Source organism: Herpailurus yagouaroundi, unplaced genomic scaffold (assembly GCF_014898765.1).
Source record: "Herpailurus yagouaroundi ecotype Mexico unplaced genomic scaffold, PumYag 159, whole genome shotgun sequence".
NCBI classification, from domain to species: Eukaryota; Metazoa; Chordata; class Mammalia; order Carnivora; family Felidae; genus Herpailurus; species Herpailurus yagouaroundi.
In genome coordinates, this window is record NW_024412400.1 from 24,255,868 (window position 1) to 24,280,374 (window position 24,507).

Here is a 24,507-nt window from a genome sequence, read left to right on the forward strand (position 1 = left end):
CTAATTAGTCAGCATATGGTTTTAGTAGGTTTTGCTCCTGCCAGTTCCATACCATTCCCAAAACCAGCCTTAATCCATTCCTCTACACCCTTATTCCTGGAATACTTCAGAGGACGTTGCTATCCTCAAATCTGTGCTGTATATTGTTACCAGATTAATCTTCCTAAAGCATTGCTTTCACTCTGTCACTCCCCTGCTTATGAACTTTAAGTGGTCCCACTTTGTAGATTGAAATTTGGAGTCTCTAGCCCCATACTCAAAGTTCTCTCATAAAGTTGACCTAATTTACCATTCAGCCTTCTCTACTAGTCAGTAACAAAAATTCTCGTATTTCTGTCAAGATGGTTCCAGCATCCTGAGAATTCCTGCATTTGCACATCCTTCCAAACTTCATAGTATTTTCTTTCATTCTCTCCTTTGTGCCCAGTCATCTCTCTCCTATTTTTCTTTTTGCTCATCCAAAGCTTACGTTTTCTGAACTTGCAGCTCATGTCTTGTTTTCTCTGTAAAATCTTCCTGAACAGTATGGTCTACCGTGATCTCCCCCTCTTCTGAACCCCAGTTTTTCTTTGTCGCTTCTCACAAAACACTTTGTTTGGTGTTTTGCTCTCTTGTTTTTAGTTGGATCTAGGCCCTATGTGGATAATTGAATTTTAAGTGTCAAGAGAGCAGGGACCATGTTCTATTTCTTTGCATCTCTCTTATGGGCTAAGTACAATTCATTACAAATCTCAGATGATAAATTGATTTTTGCTCACTTATTCCACAAATATTAGCTCATTACCTAACTCAAATACCGTTGATAAAGAGTTAAACATAAGAGGTATGGGATCTGCTTTCATGGACTTTACATTCAAGAAAGGGGAGAGAAATAGTCTGTAGCTAATTTAACAGTGCCTGTTTAAATACAGTTGAGGAATGTGGTTTGCCACTTTTTTGACAAGTGGGAGAAAAAAAAGAAAATCGCCTTTCCCCTCTCCTGTTATTTGTATGTATAATTTTTCTTATTTTAAAAATACATTTTATTTTATTTTTTTTATTTTTTTTATTTTTTTTAATATATGAAATTTATTGTCAAATTGGTTTCCATACAACACCCAGTGCTCATCCCAACAGGTGCCCTCCTCAATACCCATCACCCACCCTCTCCTACCTCCCACCCCCCATCAACCCTCAGTTTGTTCTCAGTTCTCAACAGTCTCTTATGCTTTGGCTCTCTCCCACTCTAACCTCTTTTTTTTTTTTTTTTCCTTCCCCTCCCCCATGGGTTCCTGTTAAGTTTCTCAGGATTCACTTAAGAGTGAAACCAGGGGCGCCTGGGTGGCGCAGTCGGTTAAGCGTCCAACTTCAGCCAGGTCACGATCTCGCGGTCCTTGAGTTCGAGCCCCGCGTCGGGCTCTGGGCTGATGGCTCGGAGCCTGGAGCCTGTTTCCGATTCTGTGTCTCCCTCTCTCTCTGCCCCTCCCCCTCCCCCGTTCATGCTCTGTCTCTCTCTGTCCCAAAAATAAATAAACGTTGAAAAAAAATTTAAAAAAAAAAAAAAAGAGTGAAACCATATGGTATCTGTATGGCTTATTTCACTTAGCATCACACTCTCCAGTTCCATCCACGTTGCTACAAAAGGCCATATTTCATTTTTTCTCATTGCCACGTAGTATTCCATTGTGTATATAAACCACAATTTCTTTATCCATTCATCAGTTGATGGACATTTACGCTCTTTCCATAATTTGGCTATTGTTGAGAGTGCTGCTATGAACATTGGGGTACAAGTGCCCCTATGCATCAGTACTCCTGTGTCCCTTGGATAAATTCCTAGCAGTGCTATTGCTGGGTCATAGGGTAGGTCTATTTTTAATTTTCTGAGGAACCTCCACACTGTTTTCCAGAGCGGCTGCACCAATTTGCATTCCCACCAACAGTGCAAGAGGGTTCCCATTTCTCCACATCCTCTCCAGCATCTATAGTCTCCTGATTTGTTCATTTGGGCCACTCTGACTGGCGTTAAAAATACATTTTAATGGAGTTAATTACGCTTGTGAAATCACAGGTTTTCAAACGGTAAAACCTTGTTTTCTTCTAAATGTACATAATACTGATATACTCTTTAGCTAAATCAAGTAGACAAAATAATAGAATAATTCATACATTTTTGATAATAAATGATAGGAAATTTGTATATCGTTTATGTGGTAATGTAAACTGATGTAAAATAATTAAAAGATAATGAAAATATTAAAATTTTTTAAATGTTTATTTTTGAGAGAGAGAGAGAAAGAGAGAGAGGAGAGGAGAGGAGAGGGAGGGGCAGAGAGAGAGGGAGACACAGAATCCGAAGGAGGCTTTAGGCTCTGAGCTGTCAGTACAGAGCCTGATGGGGGATTGAACCCATGAACTGCAAGATCATGACCCGAGTCGAAGTTGGGCACCCAACCCACTGAGCCACCCAGGTGCCCCAAAAATATTTTTAAAAGGAACATTTCCTAAACTCAAAACTATCAGAACTTCTTAGTTAATATTCTAAAGCTGTCTTTTGTAGGAAAACAAGTTTAAAGCAGAATACATTATTGGACACATTATTATTTTAACTTTAAGTGTTTCTTCCAGTGGCTTGAACAACATCATGTATTTCATAGGTAGGATTGTTTGAGATTCTAGTAACTATAGAAAGTTAATGTTAAAAGAATGGCAAAGTATGCATTGAAACAAAAAATTATTGTATTTGCAAATATAAAATCATAATTGACATAAATGTTATAGTTAGGAACATTATGAATGTAAATATGCCTTCTCTGTTCTCAGTCCTGTAATGCCATTCTTTGTCCAGTGGGAGATGAAGAGTGATGTTGAGACTGCTGTTTAACCTATTATAACAGCTTTAAAAAAATTAAATAGCGTTGATGTAAATATGAGGAGGGAAAAGAGTATTTATCTCCATTAAGTGACATAAAAAGCCACGGTAAGAATAACAGGCGGATGGGTGTGCATTAAGCAGTGAAATCTCTAAATTCAGATGCTAATTATAAGCACAAGGACAATTGCCTCCCACATACTTAACTGTTGTATATTTTCTTTAGTCAAAGTGTAATTCAGAGTTTGTGAAGTGCTGAATATGGCTTTTAGTTTTTCATCCCCCTTAACATACATGTTAAAAAAGAAAAAAACCCAATAGAACCACTTCTGCTGGACTGTGATTTTGGCCGATATAGATAGAATATTAAACCAAATGCTACCAAGATCATTCACGTGATTGCTCTTGGATCGTCTTTATTGAGTGCCTTACCTACTTCCCACTATTAAAAAGCAGATATTTAGTAGTAAAGTTAAAATTATTTAAGTATATTTGAGCACAAATTCCTTGCTGTGGTGTCCCAAGGACTAATTTAAGGCTTAGATTGTGAAAAGATGTATTGGTACTGGCATTAAGGGTATATTTGTTTAGATTATTATCATTTTAAAAATTTATTTTGGTTATGGTTTCTGGCATCATGTCTTTAAAGTACAATACTGTTTTTTTTCTTCCATTATCTGAGAAAAAGAAATTTCCTCTGCATTTTCTACAGTAAATAGAAAATTTTCACCACTTTCATGGTGGTTTTGTAATGTGTTCATCAGTTGTTGAAAGGGTACAGAGTACGGAAACCCTGTTCTGAGAAGGGAGATTGCTTTTAAGTGTAGAATAGCAGGGAAAATGTTAAGAGTCTTAAATTATTTTTAAAACTTTGTTTTTAGAAATAGAAGTACAAAAAACCTTTTTGTAATTTTGCCACTTTTTTTATTCTTAGGTATGCTTTTTATTTAGCTTTTAGTAACTTGTAATTTAAGATCTCAGTTATTAGGTGTATTTCTGCATTTTATATATCGCTCCCAGATGCTACAGTATTAGTTTTTATCACTGCATATTTTATGAAATGTCAGCCTTCTGTTGGCTGTTCACGCAGCATTGTTAGTGATCAAAGACACAACATAAAGGAGAAGAATCTAAACAGTTGGCTTATCTTTGTCCTTCATTGTGACAAAAATACTATAAAATCACTTTATTATAAAAAGTAAAATAAAGGCATCATCTAACATGCAGTGAAAGGATAAATGTCATTGCTTTTGAGTGAAATAAAATCTTAAATATTTAATATCAAGAAAACCAGTTATAAAGAGAAATAATTTCTTATTTCACAAAGTTTTCCTTGGTGAGGAATGAGGGTAATATGTTGTATGTAATATTATAATACTTTGCTAATTGACAGTGTTGTGCCTAGAAGAAGCCACACGGTTTTTTGACAACATAAGAGGTTATTCGGTTTAAACCGAATAATTTTGTTATTCAAAATATATTTTAGAAAAGTGGTTATTATAGTTTTAGTATGTGCATTGTCTAAGTTGTATGTAATCTGGTTTATTATTTTCTCGAGTTGACTGACTTTGTAGTTTAAAACTTTATTCCACAGATTTAAAAATCCTTTTTTCTCTGGGTCAGTGATTTCAATATCAAGATAAAAGTATAGAACGGGAAAATATTCTCAAAGCCTGAAAGAAAATCTGTAAGAATAAAAATCTTGAATGATTTTGATCAGCTGTTGTGTATGCCCACCACAGCAGTTGGTTCAATCAATTTTATGTTTTGGGATGGTTTTATTAAAATGAGCTGGTGCTTTCAGTAAATCATTGAGAAAGATGCTGGCTTTATACATGTCTCTTTTTTGGTGGAGGCAGGGCAGTAATAGTTTCTCTTTGCAGCCTTGTAAGTCAGTGAGTCAGTGAGGTTGGGGGCAATCTGTCCACCATAGGAGTCAGTATGTTTCTGTGTCATCACTGTGGGCCTTTGGAAATAGAAGTAGAATGAGGATTTAGACCAAAACGTGATTATTTTACATGCACTTTTATGACTTTTGGCAGAAAGCTGCCATTTCTAAGAAAAATAATTGTCAGCAGGTAATAATGATTTTAGTATCTTTTTATTGTATACAATTTCTCTTTTTATAAATGAGTGAAAGCTTGTTTTCATATGGGAGAATTAGACCTTTGAAAAGCAGTTTGAAAGACAGAGCTGTTGTATACTTGTAATTTAGGGGCCTCCACTTCTTGTCCTGTGGTGCCCGAAACCCTCACCCAAAGTGTGGTCCATAGTTCAAAGGCAGTGGTGTTACCTGATAGCTTGCTGAAAATGCCGAATATTGGGCTCAATCCCATGCCTACTAAGTCAACATCCGCATTGTTTTTAAGTTTATTTATTTATTTGGAGGTGGGGAGGGGCAGAGAGAGAGTCTCAAGCAGGCTCCATGCTCAGCACAGAGCCCACCGTGGGGCTCAGTCTCGGAAATCATGAGATCGTGACTTGAGCTGAAATCAAAAGTCGGATGCTTAACTGACTGAGCCACCCAGGCACCCCTCAACATCTGCATTTTTATCAAATTTTCATTTGTACCCCCATTAAAATTTGAGAAGCACTAGTATATGCTTCTCAGGCAAAGCCTCTCATTTGCTCAGTGTATGTATGTTTTAATCGTGGGATGCTGATAGTGGAGTTGGTCATGTGCAGCGGGAGAGTTGGAGGAGGCAGTGTTAAACTCACATCAGAATTGGAGTTGGATCCTGAAGAAGGCAAATATTTAATCTAGATCTCACAGGGATTTAGTCTATAAGTAATTACAATTAGAATCAGTTGCTACTTTGTATCATATGTGGGATGCCTCTCGTTACCCTACTAATGTTAAGCTGGTGGTTTCTTTCTAAGTGTCTTTATCACAGGCCAGGTAGTCTGATGTTTTCTCCCACTAACAGTGTAGTTGGCATTTCCAAAGTGTATTCTATGGTGTATTTTCCCCAGGAGATTCTCTAAATAAAAAGAGGTCAAATTTGGAAAGCATCGTATACTTTCTTCCTATCTAGGAGAATCACAGTATACATTGATATATATTAAAATATCTGAGAACCTGGTGTAGCTTAATTCAATTTTTCCAAATTAACTTGACCATAGCATTTTTCCCCGTCCCCCCTTTTAAAAACACTGCCATTAAAAAAAAGAAAGACTACCATTATTATCTTTTCCTTTAGCATATGCAAACTGGCTTGTCTCCAGTATTTATTCTCCTTGATGAAAATAAGAGATGAGGACAACTTTTGAAATTGTCATGGCATTGCCACTTCAAACAGACTTTCCAGTATTGTTATTTAAGTGCTAAAGGTACTGGTACAACCCTTGTGTGCTGAAGGGGTTGAACGTGGCAGACATTTTTAGGGCTCGAATAACTGAGAAAGCATCTTTTAGAAAGTGAATGTTAACTAGATCCCAGTCAGATTTGGTGGGTAAATGGAAGGGAGGAAACAGAGCATTCCTAATGTTTGCTAGAATGAGGAAAACCATGAGCAATTGAACAAGTTAAACATTTGAGTTCAAGCAGTAAGAAAAAGTAAGTGGCTGGCTTAAAAAATACTTCTAACTAGGAATAAATTCAGACTTAGAGAAGAGCTGTAGGAGTAGGAAGAGTATATATTCTTTTCCCCAGATTCACCTACTGTTAAGATTTTACTGCATTGGCTTTATCATTCGGATATTTTTCTCTCCCTTCTCCCTCAAATGCCTCCCTCCCACAGTTTTTTCCCCCCCCGAACCCTTTGAACAGAGATTGCAGAGATTGATGCACCATCCTAAAAGTGTATCAGTGTGTATTTCCTAAGAGTAGGGATATTTTCTTCCATAACTATAGTATAATGAACAGCTTTGGTAAAGTTAACATGGGTATAATACTGTTATCTAACCTACCATCCATATTCCACATTTGTCAGATGACCCAATAATATTTTTATAGCATTTTCCCTCTTGAATAAGAATCCTGTCTAGGATCAGTTATTGCACTTGGTTGTCATGTCTTTTTAGCCTTCTTTAATCTGAAATGGTTCCATGGTCCTTGAGTTTTATGACACTGAAGTTTTTTAATAATATGGTCCTTCATTTGTCTATCACTCTTCATTTTGGATTGTCTCCTGTTTCCTCATGATTAGATTCAGGTTGTATATTCCACCCAGAATACCACGTAGATGATGTTATGTCCTTCTCAGGACATCACATCTGGAGGCATATTGGTGATGGTAATTTTTATCGTTTGGTCAGACTGTTGTCAGATTTCTCTACTCTAGAGTTAGTTTTTTCTCTTGCAACTAATAAGCAGTCTGTGGGGAAACACTTTAAGATCATGCAAATATCCTGCTCCTCATCAAAATTTCTGCCTAGATTTAGCATCTATTGATGATTCTTCCCTGGTACAGTTCTTTCTATAATGGTTACAAACTGCTGATTTTCCAGTTCCAGCCCTCCTTCCAGTCAACATCAGCATTCTGATGAACGCAAAATCTATGCTGATGGACTGACTGATTTACAGTTGACCCTTGAACATTGTGGGTTTAAACTGTGTGGGTCCACTTATATGTGGATTTTTTCCCCGTAAATACAGCACAGTGCTGTAAGTGTATTTTCTCTTCCTTCTGATTTTTGTAATATTTTCTTTTCTCTAGCTTAATTTTAAGAATATAGTGTATAATACATATACAGAATATGTGTTAATCGACTGTTTATGTTATCAGTAAGGCTCTAGTCAACAGTAGGCTATTGGTAATTAAGTTTTTGGGGAGTCAAAGTTAATATGTGGACTTTTGACTCTGTGGGATGTTGGTGCCCTTGACCCTTGCATTGTTCAAGGGTCAACTATATTTATTCATTCAATCATTTATTCATTCAATCATTTATCATTGGTATGAGCTTATGGATATCTATTCTTTTCAATGCTTTATAATTCACTACTGAGTCATAAATTGTCCAGGTTTGGTTGGTGAAAGTAGATAGAAATGTTGACCGAGAAAAGAGGCTGAGCTAAAATAAAACAAAAGCATTTATATGAGGTCTCAGAATTGCAATTCAGGGAACACAGATTTGGGCAGCAGCCCAAATAGTGTCTGTCCCTGCACCCTCCCACCCCCACCCCAGAACAAAAGTCAAGGGTTTTTAAAGACAAAATGGAATGCTTGTATTTTTTTCTTTTAACAAAAAATTTTGATTAATGTTGGCAGCAGAAAATTAATCTTGGCTTAATTTAATTGGTTAAGGCTATCACCAAGCAAAGTTTCTTACTTTAGCAAATTTCAGGCTGAGTCCTTGGAATATTTGCAGTTTGGCCCAGTTCAAAAGTTCATGGTTCTACCTGGTGAAGACATGCATAAGGCCCATGTCTTTATTAGGCACTTGGCTCTGTTTAAAAACCCCCTGATGTAAGTGACTCCATTTTATTTTACCTTTCTTTTTTTTTTAATGTTTATTTCTTATTTATTTATTAAGAGAGAGAGAGAGAGAGAGAGAATGAATGTATGTGGGGAAGGGGCAGAGGTGGGGGGGGGGAGAGAGAGAGAATCCCAAGCAGGCTCTGAGTGATCAGCATAGAGCTCCACGTGGGTCTTGAACTCACAAACCATGAGATCATGACCTGAGCTGAAATCAAGAGTTGGATGATGCTTAACCGACTGAGCCACCCAGAGGCCCATATTTTACCTTTTACAGCATTCCCCTGTCACATTATTATCTTAAAATTTTTTTTTGGTTAATGTTTATTTATTTTTGAGAGAGAGACAGAGTGCGAGTGGGGGAAGGGCAGAAAGAGAGGGAGACACAGAATCCGAAGCAGGCTCCGGGCTCTGAGTCGTGAGCACAGAGCCTGATGCAGGGCTTGAACTCACAAACCGTGAGATCATGATCTGAACTGAAGTTGGACGCTTAACTGACGGAGCCATCCAGGCGCCCTACCCATCACATTATTTTTTTAATTTTTAAAAATATTTTTATTTCTGAGCACACAAGCAGGGGAGAGGGGCAGAGAGAGAAAAATCTTACGCAGGCTCAATATTCAGTGCAGAGTCAGATGTGAGGTTCAGTCCCCCCATGCGACTGGAGCCAAAATCAAGAGTTGATGCTCAGGGTGCCTGCGTGGCTCATTCAGTTAAGCTCCCAACTCTTGGTTTAAGCTCAGGTCATGATCTCATGGTTCATGAGTTTGAGCCCTATGTCAGGCTCTGCACTGACAGTGTGGAGGCTGCTTGTGAGTCTGTCTCTCTCCCCCTTTCTCTCTGCCCCTCCCTGCCCCCCTCTGCCATAAATAAATAAATAAAAAGAAAGAAAGAAAAGAAACAAAAAGAAAGAAAGGGAAAGAAAGAAAAAGAAGGAAAGAAGAAAGAAAAAGAAAGAAAAAGAGTTGATGCTCAACAGACTAAGCCACCCAGGTGCCCCTCCCCTATCACATTTTTGAGTGGTTTCTTACTTTCCGGCAAAACAGATTGTCACAGAATCTTTATCTTTTCTGTAACAGTTCTGGACAGCCATTTCTCTGAAGAGTCCTGGTTTTAGTGGGGGAATGTTATTAGAGATCAAGATCTGGGCACTATTGTGCTGGTTGCTACTGGATGGTGCTCATCTCTATAGGATCTTGGCTTTTAGGCCATGAGGACAGAAAGAGGACAGAGCTAGGAAATAAGGGTTATGTATATATGTACACATGTATATTGATGGGTAAGTGTATACATACATTCATACTGATAAACATATATTACATACTTTAGAAATCATTAGGTCACACCAGTGTCTCTAATTCTAATCCATCTCCACAGGGTTCTTTCTTGCCTTCCATCTTTCCATATTTGTATGTCTCTTCTTTCATCGTGAGAACATTGGCTTCCGACAGCATCAACACATTGACTTACTTGCGCAGCTCAATAATACATCTGAAATAGTTTCAGAATTGGTTCATTATACCACTACAATGAACAAATCTACCAAAAAGAATTCAAGATTTGTTTGAAGTACTCTCTCCTCACCCCACTGAATTCTGTGAGTATATTTAATCAAATGCTGTACTCCTAATTACTTGCATTACTTCTTTCTTTTTTTATCCCTTAAGGATGGATATAGTATTAATTTGAAATACAGTTTAATTCACTCATTTTACTTTGCTGTCAGCTTTTGCATATTTTCCGTCTTTATATCATTGCTAATTTAATTATTTTGAATAGGTAGAAAGTGATGATTTACTTTTCCAAAACGTAAAGTTTTATGAAAAGGTATACTCAGAAAAGTGTCACTTTATTTCCACTTTATTCCACCGCATCCTTTGTTAGGTATCCGACGTTACTGTTTTTTAGTTCATCATTCCTTTTATAAAGATAAGCAGATACATTTTCTTATTTTTTTTCTTATTTCCTCTTTCTTATGAAACACAGCATAGTATATATGTCCTTTTGCAATTTACTTTTTTCATTTATATCTTTAAAAAAATTTTTTTTTAATGTTTATTTATTTTTGAGACAGAGAGAGACAGAGCATGAATGGGGGAGGGGCAGAGAGAGAGGGAGACACAGAGTCAGAAGCAGGCTCCAGGCTCTGAGCCGTCAGCCCAGAGCCCGATGAGGGGCTCGCACTCACGAACCGTGAGATCGTGACCTGAGCCGAAGTCGGACGCTCAACCGACTGAGCCACCCAGGCGCCCCTATCTGTATCTTTTAAAAATCACTCCGTATCACCTTATAGAGGTCTTCCTCTTTAATTTTTTGCATACACTTACTACTTTATTGTGTGTACGTATGTAATGTAGTTTATTCAACCGATCTCTTATACTTGGGCGCTTAAATAATCTCCAGTAGCTTGAAATTGCAAATAATGCGGTAGTGAATAACCTTGTGCCTATGTATTTTCATATTGTTTCAGGTTTATCTTCAGGGTAAATTCCTTGAAGTGGGATTGCTTGCTTTTCAAAGGATAAATGCTTATGTAATTTTATTAGATATATGCCCAGTTCTTCTGTAGCATTTTGCATTTCCACTACTAGTGTATGGGAGTGCCTGTCTTTCCACAGCCTTGCCAACAGAGTGAACTGTAAAACTTTTGAATTTTTCCTGATTTGAAATATGAGAGATGGTGTCTCAGTGTCCATTTAATTTGTTGTGTTCATCTTAGGAGTGGAGTTGAATGTCTTTTCATATGTTTAAGAGCTGCTCTTTATGGGATATTTGGTTTTTTACCCTCAGTTTTGAATGCTCTTTGTAGTGATATCAGCCATTTATATTTATCAGTGATAAGTCTTGCAAAAAAATGTTTTCTCCTCATTTGTCATCTTTCTTTTTCTTTTGCTTGTGTTTTTCTTGTAGTATAAAGGTTTCATATTTGGATTTTAGTTCTAGTAAGAAAGGCTTTTTTTAAATGATTTCCCAGGTTATAGGAGGAATTTAGTGATTCTTTTTTACTTGTATAGTTCCCTTTGTTACATTTAAATCTCTGGTTTATTTGGAGTTGGGTTCAGTGTGAGAAATAAGATGGATTTTTTACACCCCCCCTCCCCCCGCAAATGTGTATCCATTTGTTAAAAAGACCATTCTTGTACCAGTGTTTTGTGATATCACCTTTATGATAGCCGAATCTATTTCTGCACTTTCCTACTCTGTTTCATTGGTCTCTCTGACTATTCATGCAGCAATACCACACTGTTCTCATTACAGAGGCTTTGTCGTGTGTTTTAATTTCTGTGGTATTTTTTTTAATTAAAAAATGTTTAATGTGTTTATTATTTATTTTTGAGGGAGACACAGAGTGTGAGTGGGAGAGGGGTTCAGAAAGAAGAGGAGACACAGAATTTGAAGCAGGCTCCGGGCTTCTTGCTGTCAGCACAGAGCCTGTTGTAGGGCTTGAACTCCTGAACGGTGAGATCATGACCTGGGCTGAAGTCACATGCTTAACTGCCTGAGCCTCCCAGGTAGCCCAATGTATGTAGTATGTTTTAACAAGGTTTCCCATATATATTTCTTTTCAGTATTTCCTAGACGTTCTTGAATGTTTCTTTTCTACTTGACCTTCAGTATCAAGTTGTCTAGCTCCACAGAAAAGTCAATCATATTTTTGGGGGGCTCAAATTATATTTATAATTTTATGGTGTATTGATATTGAGATGTCCCAATCAGTGACAAAGTATTTATTTTCAGTTGTTCAGGACTACTGTTGTCTCTTTTAAGAGTGTTTATTTTTCTTTATGTGGGTTTTGAACATTTCAATTTATTCTTATTTAATCTTTTTTACTGTTTTACTACTGTTTTAAGTGTGGTTTTCTTGTCCATTATATATTCAATCTGGTTTTATTTGTGTATGTCAGTGTTACTGATGTTTTCATGTTTATTTTATATCCTGTTCCCTCGGTAAAATCTTTTGTTCTTGAGTTTTGTCATTGATTTTCTAGGATTTTCCAGGTATTCATCAGGATATCTGCAGATAGTTTTAGTTCTTCTTTGCCAGTTGTTCTCCCTACAATCTTTGTCTGTAATAGTTTTGTTTCTTCTTTTCCAATTCTTGTTTTTTATACTTCTAATGGCTTCCTCTAGTCTTATTTTATCGACTAACATGTCCAGAAAAAAAGTAGTAGTGGTCCTAGTGGGTATCCTTGCCTTATGCCTTACCTTAGTGGGCAGAGTAACACTGAGAGCTAGCAGCGGGAGAAAAGATAGATCTGCGCAAGGTAATAATGCACAGTTCGAAATGCTTTACAGGCAGTACGTGTATTGTCATATACGGTTCTCTATAGTATTTCTCTTCCCTTTCATGGCTAAATATTTTGAAGGCGTTGTCTCTACCTTTCACCTTCATTGTTTTACCTTCCATTCTCATCCTTTAAACAGCTCCATTCTGGTTTTTCCATTGTTAAAACCAAGGCCGCTGCTGAGACCCCTTTGTTACTCAATCTAATGGATTTATTTTCTCTTTATCTTACTTGCTTGTTTTTCCTCTTAGTGGCTTTCAACATTGCAGACCCTGCCTTCTTCTGAATGTATTTTCTCCCCTTACTTTTTGTTAAATCACATTCTTCTGGTTGTTCTTTTTCAGTCTCCTAGCTCTTTCTTCTCTACTTGGTTTCTGACTGCCTCTTCTTTCTGACATCCTGGGCTGCCTCTTTCAAAATTCTATTCTGTCTTCTTTTTTGGACTATGTTAGTTTTCTAAGCAAACTTGTGGCCTAAGTTATCATCTATATTACAGCTATTCTGAGAGTAACATTCTTTTTTCTGTTTTAAGTTTATTTATTTATTGGGCACCTGGGTGGTTCAGTCGGTTAAGCGTCCCACTTCGGCTCAGGTCATGATCTCACAGTTCGTGAGTTCGAGCCGCCTCAGGCTCTGTGCCGACATTTCAGGGCCTAGAGCCTGCTTCGGATTCTGTGTCTCCCTCCCCTCAGCTCCTCCCCTGCTCACACTCTGTCTCTCTCTCAACATAAACAAAGATTAAAAGAAAAGTTTATTTATTTTGAGAAGGAGGGAGAGAGCGAGAGCGAGCAGGGGAGGGGCAGAGAGAGAGGGGGAGAGAGAGAGAGAATCCCAAGCAAGCTCGGCATCAGCATGGAGCCCAATATAGGGTTTAGACTCATGAACTGTGAGATCATGACCTGAGCTGAAGTCAGACACTTCCCCGCCTGAGACACACAGGTACCCAATGAGAGTAAAATTTCTACTCTACATCTGTCTTCTGAGATGGAGATCTACATGTTCACCTGCCAACCTGGTATCAGTGTCCACTTTGGGATGTCAAAGTCACTTCACAGTATAAGTTTTAACCCTCTCCTCAAATGCTCCCAGTTTTAAGTGACCAGTACCGTGTATCTTACTGTATAAAGTAGAAACCTGAGGATCATCCTGATTCTTGTTTGTCACTCATCTTTATCCATTGTATTGTCAGGTTTTGTTGAATTTATGTCTCTACTCCTTCCAGTTTGCTCTAGCCTAAAGGAAAGGTAGACCCTGTCAGCCAGAAGAAACGTCATGAGTAAAGAATAGAGATGTTATATTTGGTAGAATACATAAAGTAAGATTAGAAGTAAGGTGAAGGATACCACTTGCAGTCATAAGAAATTTGGGTAGTCATTGGGTGAGATGATTAGATTACTTTGCAGGACATAGTAAGTCTGAAAAAAGGAAGGGAAGGGACTGCAGGTGGGAGACTAGTTAGGAAGCTAACAGCTTTAGCAGCTTTGTTAAGAGATACTAAGTGCTTATATTAAAGTATGACACTGGAGAATAAAACGAGACAGATTTGATAGATACCACATTGCTACTCAGTAAAATAGAGCAACAACATGGATCTGAAGATACGAAACAAAATTATCAAACTCTCAAGATTTCCTTAGAAGGCGATGAAGGTGGGGGCACCTGGGTGGCTCAGTCGGTTGAGCGTCCAACTTTGGCTCAGGTCACGATCTCACGGTTTGTGAGTTTGAGTCGCATGTCGGGCTCTGTCCTGACAGCTCAGAGCCTGGAACCTGCTTTGGATTCTGTGTCTCCCTCAAAAATGAATAAACCTTAAAAAAAAGTTTAATAAAAAAAAAATAAAGAAGGTGATGAAGGGTGGAGTAGTAGAAAGTTTTGGAGAAACATAATGAGTTCTGTGATAAAGTATGCATAAGGTGTTGATACGGACTATCAATCAGGTGGAGAAAAACAGGGAATGATTGGAGATGGTGAGTAGGTTTCTTCTTCAGTGCTCGCTTCATCTGGTAGTATAGTGACTGTCCAGAGCAGTGTCGAGAAGTCACTTGAGGCAGCATCCAACCTATTGGCAATGTGTGTCTACTTTGGCTGATATGTACATGTGAGCATGGTCTAGGTTTTGGAATCCAAGTCAGAACTAGAGACATGGGGACAGAAGATAATGGTTGAAGACAGGAAATTTGAGTGAGATGTTAAGCTAACCACCCCCTCCCCCCCAACACACAAAAGAAATTTCTTCTTTTTTCCTGAGAAGGGAATCAGCCAAAGGAAACATAGATCTTGAAGAACGCTTATGTTAATTGGGTGGCAGCATCAGAAAAAGGGTCAGACCTGATGGATTTGTTGTTGGGAAAACAATGATAGAAACACGGCAAAGAGAGAATTTTAGGAAGGAGATCCTGGTTATTAGGGCTATAGAGAAATCAAGGAGTGTAAAGACTTGGGAAAGGACATTACATTTGGACCATTAAGAGAACAATTTCAGTAATTCAAAATGGCAAGAGCTCTATAAAAAGGAATTTGTACTTTTATAAAGATAATGTTGAAGAAAAATGTCCCATTTGAAAAGTTAAATAGTCATGTAATGCTAGTACTGTATTTTGCTAGACTTTGAAAAAATTTATAAAGTATGAACTGAGTGATAATTTGAAAAAAACAAACCCATCATGGATTAGAAACTGAATTAGAGATAGGAAATGAGAAAAGTATAGTGAGTCAGGCCCACAAATGAAGTTATATATGGAAACAGTGGGAATTTTCTGGAAGCATGTGGTAAATAATATGTTCCAGATTTTTGCATGATACTGTGGTCTAGGAAGCAAAATGCCAGTAAGGCAAATGGTAAGAAATAAATGTAGGAATACCGCTGAAGGCTACACGGCTGAGCAGGGACCTGGCAAAGTCCTCTTAATTTTGGCAACTGCAAAGTGATCCTTTAAGAAAATTGAACTTTGTTTTGCTAAGAATAATGAGTTGTGATTGGTTTATTCTGATATAGGAAAGAAATAGGATATATTGGAGACATTTTAGGGTATACTTAGAGATATTGGCCCACTCTGATGTGGCCAAAGACTAGCAACTAAAAAGGATATTTAAAAAAAAATTTTTTTTAATGTTTATTTATTTTTGAGACAGAGAGAGACAGAGCATGAACGGGGGAGGGTCAGAGAGAGGGAGACACATAATCCAAAACAGGCTCCAGGCTCTGAGCTGTCAGCACAGAGCCCGACGAGGGGCTCGAACTCATGGACTGTGAGATCATGACCTGAGCCGAAGTCGGCCGCTTAACCGACTGAGCCACCCAGGCACCCCTAAAAAGGACATTTTAATTACAGAAGTAATTTGGTCTTAGAATAGAAAGCAATGGAAATGTAACAGATCTGAGAAGGGAGGTGCACTATTCTACTGGTAAGTCTTAGCATTTAATATATCATGTGGTTTTTGTTGGCCACTCCATTAATGAAGGCTTAAGCCAACATTTGAGCACACAAAAAGGGAAAGAGATAATCATGGATTAGGGAAAGTGGATGTATTAAATCAAAATCAGAAAGCTTATTTTTGTGTATATCCAGAAAACATTCTGAATTCTCTTATTAAAATTTTATAAAATGTCTGTAGATCCTCGCGGTTCTTTTAAGTTGACTATTGTATCTGAAAAAAATGACAACTTTGTTTTCTTCGTTTTTACTCATTATGCCTTTTCTTACTGATTTGTTTTACTATTCTGTTTTGAAGTTTTAGTACAGTCTTGAGTAAAAGTGGTAATAGTGGGCATCTATGTCTTATTCTTTTTTAAAGGCAAATGCTTCTGATGTGCCACCATTATGTATTATGTTTGCTATAGATTTTTGGGAAGATGCATTTCATTCACTTCATCATTTTAAGGTGGTTTTTTTCTAGCTAAATTTTGTGTTTAATTTTTAAAATCATTAATGCTATTAAATATTACAAAAACATTGTTTTCTGTATAGTTTTACTCTTAGTGGGTTGCATAATATGCAGAATTTTAGTAATAGGACACTCCCAGTAAACATCATAAACAAAAAGACTGTTAAGTCTATTCTTAAAGATACGAGCAGTCATTTTTCTCTTTGATTATCATGGGTCCGATAGGCTGTGGTACTGATTGCAGCTCTTCAGAAGTCAGCAGGAATGAAATTGAATTGGGGCCTGAGAAAGTCAGCTGTGAATTTGCAGATGTACTAAAACTTCTTTTTTTTTTTTTTTTTGACTTTGAGTAACCTTGGTTTCTTTTCCTTGATAATCTCTGATAACTGCAGATTTCATACATAAAAAAGAAAATATTTGTAGTTAGATACTGGTATGTTATTAATTGGAATGAGTACAGAAAGATTGAGAATGTGGTTTCAATGTTACATGTGACCACAGGTCATTATGTAAAACTTGAAAATAGATTAAATTCCTATTCATCTTTATTCACTACCATCTATGGAATTTTTTAATAGTGCAAACTAGGTGTTATTGAGAAAATATTTTAAATCACCATTTGTATTAATGGGTTATAATTACCTCAATCTGACAATACTCTTCTAAATAGCTTGCAAATAATGAAAGTTAAAAACAAAAAACACATTACTTTCTTTTTTAATTTTTTTTTACATTTATTTATTTTTGGTAGAGAGAGACAGAGCACAAGTGGGGGAGGGGCATAGAGAGAAGGAGACACAAAATCCGAAGCAGGCTCCAGGCCCTGAGCTGTCAGCACAGAGCCCGATGCGGGGCTCGAACTCACAAACCGTGAGATCATGACCTGAGGCGAAGTCGGATGCTTAACCGACTGAGCCACCCAGGTGCCCCAACACATATTACTTTTTAAATAGTTACCTGACTATTTAGATAACTTCTCTTCTCTGGGATATTATCTGTACATTACACTTGAAAAAGATATTCTGGAAAATACCTGATTTTAATCTAATATTAGCAGCTTTTGCATGGTTAATCATTCTCTTGGATAAAAGTTTGTTTTATCCGAAGCTATTGGTGTGTATTGAGATCCTTCTTTGATTTGCTAGTTTTGGGTTATTTTGTTGTTGTTGTTGTTGTTGTTGTTGTTTAGTATAAAAATGACTTGTTTGTCAAAGTGTCTTTTTGAATTTTCACAAAAAGATTTTTTAAATGTGTGAGTTCTGAACCCTTAATAAAGGTGTATTACTATAAAGTGCTGTGTTTAACTTGTGTCTTCTGAAGGACATTCTCTCACATTTAATTATATTAAATTAAACATTTCTTATGCTGATTCTTTTTATTTCATTTGTACATTCCAAAAATTATATAAAAATTTCCATACAAATTAATACTAATCATAATTTTCCTTACTAAAATACCATTATGGTCCCTTATTTTACATTAATTATAATATTCTCATGTATCATATATCCTAGATAACCAAAGATTTGAGTAAATAATAATAAAGTAAGAACATTTGAAGAAAATTAGACTGGGCTAAGCAGTTTATGACTGACCTTATGGTGAAAGAGGCAGAGAAGTGGGGAGTGGGGTAGTGATGGGAGAGGAGACCTATTTTTCTTGTGTTCTAGTCCATCACAATTTAGAAGAAAGAGACTCAAGATAAATGTGCCTACAATTACAGAGCAGGCTGATACGATTTATCATTTTTTCAGAGTATAATACAGTAGTCACAATAATTTGGTGAATGATCTTCATCTTTGTGTGAAGAAGTCTATTCAGTATCACGAAAACATCTATTATTACACAAAGCATAAATATAATTTCTGTATTGCATTATTAGAGGTTAACAAAGCCCTTTTTTTGTTTTTTGTTTTTGTTTGTTTTGTTTTGCTTAACTCACAGAAACCTCACAAGATTTGTTTGTTACCATTGAGCATGTTACTGTATATATTTAGTATTTACTGTTATACCCCCCACCCCCCAAATGAAACACACTTTCCTGATGTTTAATCACAGAAATTGATAAAATGAACCCTCACATATGGTAAATTTTGTTTTCTTACATGGGCAAATATTCTGGTTACCGAATATTGTTTTCTTGCCCAAACAAACTCTTCTGGGCGTAATTTAAGCTCTGTGGGATAAGTAAAATGGTACTTTAAGTTCTAAAAATCAGAAGTGCTGTTGAGTATTCTGGTTACTAAAAATGCCAGGTAAACTAGACATTTACATATATCTAATTCAGTATACTACTTATAATTCAGTCTTGCTGATACTTGAAGTCCTGAAAAGCTCTAGGATTTTCTGATATACATGGTCCTTAGAGTGTTAGAAATTTGCTTGTTGTGTGTTTAGATTGTATGGTTTTCTAAAAGTATTTAGTATTCTGTGATTATTATTTGTTGTGGTTTAAGAGCTTGTCTCCTTTAATAAGTCAAGTTAATGAGTCATTCATTCCTGCAAAGATACATTGAGGTGATTGTTTTTTATTGAAGAATAATTGACATATAGTACTATTAGTTTCAGGTGTATAGTATATTGATTTGATATCTATATGCATTTTGAAATCGTCATCACTAAGTGTAGTTACCACCTGTCACCATACAAAATTGTTACAATGTTAGTAACTGTATTCTCTATGTTGTATATTATATCCCTGTGTCTTTATTGATTTTATAACTGGAAGACCGTACCTCTTAATCCTCTTCACTTATTTTGCTCATTTCCCCCCTCCTCCGTTCCCTGCCCAGCAACCTTCAGTTTCTTTTCTGCATCTGAGTCTGTTTCTGTTTTGTTTGTTCATTAAAAAAATTTTTTTCCACATATACATGAAGTCATATGCTATTTGTGTTTCTCTGTCTGATTTATTTCACTTAGCGTAATACCCTTGAGGTCCATCCATATTGTAAATGGGAAGATTTCATTTTTTCATGACTGAATAATATTGCATTGTGTGTCTGTGTGTCTGTGTGTGTGTACATACCACATCTTCTTTATCCATTTATCTATCCGTGCACATTTAGATTGCATCCATGGCTTGGCTATCATAAGTAATGCTGCTCTGAACATAGGGGAGCATATGTGTTTTTGAACTAGAATTTTCATTTTCTTTGGGTAAATACCTAGAAGTGGATTTGCTGGATTGTATGGTAGTCCTCTATTTTCAATTTTTAAGAGACCTCCTTACTGTTTTCCATTGTGGCAACACCACTTTACATTCCCATCAGTGGTGCACAAAGTTTCTTTTTTCTCCACATCCTTAACAACACTTGTTACTTCTTTTCCTTTTGATACTAGCCATTCTGACAGGTGTGAGGTGATGTCTCATTGTGGTTTTGATTTGCATTTCCCTGATGGTTAGTCATATTGAGCATCTTTTCATGGGCTTGTTGGCCATCTATGTATGTTCTTTGAAAAAATGTGTATTCTGGTCCTCTGTCCATTTCTAATTGTTTGTTTCTTGATTCTGGGTTTTATAACTTTGCATATTTTGTATGTTATCCCTTATTGAATATATTACTTGCAAATATCTTCCCCCATTGAGGAGGTTGCCTTTTCATTTTGTTGATGTTTTTCTTCACTATGCAAAAGTTTTTTAGTTTGATATAATCCCATATTTGTTTATTAAACAAATTTTTTTTTAATGTTTTTATTTATTTTTGAGACAGAGCATGAGCGGGGGAGGGGCAGAGAGAGAGGGAGACACAGAATCCGAAGCAGGCTCCAGGCTCTGAGCTGTAAGCACAGACCCTAACTCAGGGCTCAAACTCATGGACTGTGAGATCATGACCTGAGCTGAAGTCAGACACTCAATCGACTGAGCCACCCAGGCGCCCCAGGCAGGCTCTTTATTTTTGCTTTTGTTGTCCTTGCCTGAGGAGACAGATAAAAAATATTGCTAAGGTGACTGTCAAAGAGCTTACTGCCTATGTTTTCTTGTAGAAGTTTTATGGTTTCAGGTGTTACCTTTAATCTGTTTTGAGTTGGATTTTGTAGGTGGTGTAAGAAAGTGATCCATTTTTTTTTTTTTTTTTAATGCATGGAGCTGTCCAGTTTTTCCAGCACTATTTATTGAAGAGACTGTCTTTTCCCCACTGTGTATTCTTGCCTCCTTTGTCATACACTAATTGACCATATAAACAAGAGGTTATATTTGGACTCTCTATTCCATTGAGCCTTGTTTCTGTTTTTATGCCAGTACCATACTGTTTTGATTACCAGAGCTTTGTAGTATAGTTTGTAGTATAGTTTGAAATTTAGGAACATATCCTAAATATTGGCTATTTTGGGTCTTTGTAGTTCCATACAAACTTTAGGATTATTTGTTCTTTCTGTGAAAAATGCCATTGTAATTTTGGTATAATTTGCAATGAATCTGTAGATTGCTTTGGATAGTATGGGCATTTTAAGAATATTAATTCTTATCCATGAGCATACTATATCTTTCCAATTATTTGTGTTGTCTTCAATTTTTTTTTCATCATTGTCATATAGTTTTCAACATACAGCTCTTTCACTTCCTTGGTTAAATTTATTCCTTTGTGTTTTGTTCTTTTTTGATGCAATTGTAAATGGGACTGTTTTCTTAATTTCTCTTTCTCATAGTTTGTTAGTAGTGTATAGAAATGCAACAGATCTCTGTTATGTTGACTTTGTATCTTGCAACGTTCCTGCATTCATTTATTCTAGTAGTCTTTGGGTACAGGCTTTAGGGACTTCTATTTATTGTATCATGTCACGAGTGAACAGTAAGTTTTATATCTTCCTTTCCAATTTGGATGCCTTTTAGTTTTTTTCCTTGCCTAGTTGCTGTGGCTACGACTTTCAACACTATGTTGAATAAAAGTGGTGAAGGTGGGCATTCTTGTCTTGTTCCTGATCTTACAGGAAAAGCTTTCAGTTTTTCACCATTAAGTAAGATGTTATATGTGGCCTTTATTATGTTGAGGTACATTCCCTCTGTTTCCACTTTGTTGAGAGATTTTATCATAAATGGATATTGAATTATGTGAAGTGCTTTTTATGCATCTTTCAAGATGATCATATGATGTTTATCCTTCCTGTTGTTAATATGGTGTAGAACATTGATTGATTTGTGGATGTCGAACCATTATGAGATCCCTGGAATACAGCCCATTTGATCATGATGTGTGATCCTTTAACTGTATTATTAAATTTGGCTTGCTAATATCTTTTTGAGGATTTTTGCATATATGTTCACCAGTGATATTGGCCTGCAGTTTTCTTTCTTGTAGTGTCTTTGTCTGGTTTAGGTCATGGTAATGCTGGCCTTATAAAATGAGCTTTATAGCATTCGTTTCTTTTCAATTTTTTGGGATAGTTTGAGAAAGATAGGTTATCAGCTCTTCTTTAAATGTTTGGTAAAATTCACCTATGAAGCCTTCTTGTCCTGGACTTTTGTTTGTTGGGTGTTTTTTGATTATTGATCCAACCTCCTTACTAGTAAATACTTATCTTCAGATTTTCAGTTTCTTTCTGATTCAGTCTTAGAAGATTGTGTTTCTAGGAATTTATTCATTTCCTCTAGGTTGTCCAGTGTTTTGCTCTGTAATTTTTCATGGTGGTATATTTCTGTGATACTGGTTGTAAATTCTCTTTCATTACTGATTTTATTTATTTGGGCCTTCTTTCTTTCTTTCTGTCTGTCTGTCTGTCTGTCTGTCTTTTTTTTGGATGAGTCTTGCTAAAGGTTTATAAATTTTGTTTCTTTTCAAGGATTATCCCACCAAGTTTAAATTATGCCCAGAAGGGTTTATCTTTTCTAAGAATCAGCTCTTAGTTTTATTAATCTTTTTTACTTTTTATTTTACTCTCTATTTTTTTCTGCTCTGATCTTTATCATTTCCTTCCTTCCTCTAACTTTGGACTTTGTTCCTTTTCCTAGTTCCTTTATGTATAAGGTCCGATTTCTGCTGTAGATTTTTCTTGTTTATGGAGGTGGACTTGTATTGCTAGACACTTCTGTCTTAAAATTGTGTTTGCTGTTTCCTGTTGGTTTTGGAGCAGTGTGTTTCCATTTTTGTTTCTTTTAAGATATTACAAAATTTTTTTAATGTTTATTTTTGAGAGCAAGAGAAAGAGAGAGAGACAGAGAGGGGGAGCATGAGCCAGGGAGGGGCAGAGAGAGGGAGACACAGGATCCGAAGCAGGCGTCAGGCTCTGAGCTGTCAGCACAGAGCCCGACGTGGGGCTTGAACTCAGGAATGGTGAGATCATGACCTGATGTGAAGTCAGATGCTTAACCAACTGAGCCACCCAGACACCCTGTCTTAAGATATTTATTGATTTCCTCTTTGATTTCTTTCTTGGCTCATTAGTTATTTAGTAGCATGTTGTGTAGCCTCCATGTGTTGTTTGTTTTTCTCCAGTTTTCTTCTTTTTTTCCTCCATTTTTCTTCTTACAGTTATTTCTAGCATCATACCATTGTGGTCAGAAGAGATGCTTGGTATATTAGTCTTCTTTTAAATTCAAATTGTTTTGAGAGTTGTTTTGTGGCTTAATGTGATAATATTCTGAAGAATGGTCCATGTGCACTTGAGAAGAATGTATATTCTGCTGGTTTTAGATGGAATGTTCTGTATATATCTGTTTGGTGTATCTCACCTAATGTTTGTTCAAGGCCATTGCTGTTTTTTTTTTTTTTAATTTTTTCTTTAATGTTTATTTATTTTTGAGACAGAGAGAGACAGAGTGCAAGTGGGGGAGGGGCAGAGAGCGAGGGAGACACAGAATCTGAAACAGGCTCCAGGCTCTGAGCTGTCAGCACAGAGCCCGACGTGGGGCTCGAACCCATGAACCGCGAGATCATGACCTGAGCCAAAGTTGGACGCTTAACCGACTGAGCCACCCAGGCGCCCCAAGGCCAGTGTTTTCTTATTAATTTTCTGTCTGAGTGATGTGTTCCATTGACATAGGTGAACTGTTAAAGTCCCCTACTGTTACTATATGACTGTCAATTTCTCCCTTTGTGTCTGCTAATATTTGCTTTTTCTGTAGGTGTTCCTCTGGTGCATAAATATTTACATGTATTATATATGTTTTCTTGTTGGGTTGATCCCTTTATCATTATGTGTGTAATCCCTGCTTTGTCTCCTGTTACATCCTTTGCTTTAAAGTTCATTTTGTCTGATGTAAATATTGCTACCTGCTTTTTGTCCGATACTAGGTATTGCTACCCCAGCCTTCTCTTTGTTTCCATTTCCATGGAATATGTTTTTTCATCCCTTACTTTCAGTCTGTGTGTATCTTTAGATCCAAAATGAGTCTCTTGTAGGCAGTATATAGATAGATCTTCTTTTTTAATCCATTTAGTCACCTATGTCTCTTGATTGAAGCATTTAATCCATTTACATTGAAAATAATTATTGGTATGTATTTCCCTTTTATTAATGGTTTTCTGGTTGCTTTTGTAATTTTTCTCTGTTCCTTTCATTTTTTTCCTCTCTTCCCTTGTGATTTGATGACTTTTTTTAGTGTTACATTTAGATTCCTTTCTCTTTATTTTTTGTGTATCTATTATAGGTTTTTGGTTTGTGGTTGCCATGAGGTTCATATATAACAACCTATATATTTATCAGTCTGTTTTAAGTTGGTAGTCGTTTAAGTTCTAAGCATCCTGAAAGCACTACACTTTTACTCTTTTTTGCCACCGTGTTTTGTTTCTGATGTCATATTTTACATCTTTTTATTTAGTGTATTCCTTAACTAATTATTATAGATTCAGGTGATTTTACTAATTTTTCTTTTAATTCTCACACTAGCTATTTTTTAAAAAATTTTTTTTTAACGTTTATTTATTTTTGAGACAGAGAGAGACAGAGCATGAATGGAGGAGGGTCAGAGAGAGGGAGACACAGAATCTGAAACAGGCTCCAGGCTCTGAGCAGTCAGCACAGAGCCTGATGCGGGGCTCGAACTCACGGACCGCGAGATCGTGACCTGAGCCGAAGTTGGACGCTTAACTGACTGAGCCACCCAGGCGCCCCCACACTAGCTTTATAAGTG

At 36.6% G+C, this 24,507-nt stretch overlaps 1 protein-coding gene across 9 annotated transcripts in view; it reads left to right on the forward strand.

The window, feature by feature from the left end:
- Positions 1-24,507, forward strand: part of TBC1D5 (TBC1 domain family member 5) — a 544,621-nt gene that overhangs the window by 103,343 nt on the left and 416,771 nt on the right. For 3 of the 9 annotated variants that reach the window (XM_040480107.1, XM_040480108.1, XM_040480110.1), the window contains exon 3: positions 9,646-9,865. The exons of the other annotated variants lie outside the window; for them this stretch is intronic. The gene's annotated coding sequence lies outside the window, so the exon portion shown is untranslated. The remainder of the gene's footprint in view (positions 1-9,645; positions 9,866-24,507) is intronic. 9 annotated transcript variants of the gene reach the window in all.